Raw genomic sequence first — 986 nt, 5'->3', positions numbered from 1 at the left:
CTTCATGACAATTGCAAAGCTGTTCTTGTTGGCGAAAGGACTTTTGGCAAGGTTTGAACCACCCAAAAGAGGATATTGTGACGTTTTCTTTCCCTATGATCAACAGGATTATATTATGCCCTTTTTGTGTCTGGTAACTCATGTCTAGGGTGATGCAGGGCTTAATCCAATCTGTATTTGAACTTCATGATGGTTCTGGTATTGTCGTCACAGTTGGCAAATACATGACACCAAACCACAAGGATATCAATGGGAATGGAATAGAACCGGATTACAATCGTCTTCCTGGTACTCTAAGAAAACGCCAGATTTCTTTTGTGGCAATTGAATTCTGCAATGTAATTCCCGTTTGCTGGTTTCCCTTTTGTGGCAGATTTCAATGAAGCCAGAGGTTACATTTCACGATGCGGAACAAATAAAGCGGATGCTCTGCCTGACTACTACACGACCCTCCATGTCGCGCGCGCTGATACGATAAGCAGCGTATCGGCGAGCGTCGATACAGCCTCTACAGCACAGGGCGAGCATGTTGCTGGTGGCCTCTGCGGCATGGTGCAAGAAATATAGTACACGTGGCGCTCACCATATAGTGTATTGCAATTTAATGGAACATCGGTGCTAATAATAAATCAAAAGATACTTTGCTTGCAATTTATGGTCTTTTCTGACTATCAGTACACACAAACGTTTATATGGTGCATTTTGTCACCAAGCATTGCCTTAAATTAGTTCAATGTTTTGCCTCACAAAGTAATGCACCATTTTCTATGGAATGGATCAGTGCTACCTAGATTTGGATAAGAAATACGAAACAATGTATTGGTTAATATGATAATAATATAGATTAGATAAAAATAAATATCAATACATTCACTTTCTACAATCAGTTTTCTACTTTTATTTTTGTATGGCTGGAAAGCAACTGAAGATTTTTCACTTTATATTCCACAGTATCATTTACTGAACGTCATACTGACGTGTTCGTT

General features: G+C 39.5%; 1 long non-coding RNA gene across 1 annotated transcript; it reads left to right on the top strand.

The window, feature by feature from the left end:
- On the top strand, positions 1-391 carry LOC109940846 (uncharacterized). Its single transcript, XR_002263550.1, has 3 exons — positions 1-51; positions 159-288; positions 374-391. It is a non-coding gene; the product is annotated as an uncharacterized lncRNA (long non-coding RNA).
- The last annotated feature ends 595 nt before the right edge of the window (positions 392-986 follow it).

This window comes from Zea mays, chromosome 7 (genome assembly GCF_902167145.1).
Source record: "Zea mays cultivar B73 chromosome 7, Zm-B73-REFERENCE-NAM-5.0, whole genome shotgun sequence".
Classification (NCBI taxonomy): Eukaryota; Viridiplantae; Streptophyta; class Magnoliopsida; order Poales; family Poaceae; genus Zea; species Zea mays.
Note: the sequence above shows the minus strand (reverse complement) of the source record. Positions and strands in the feature narration are given on the sequence as shown.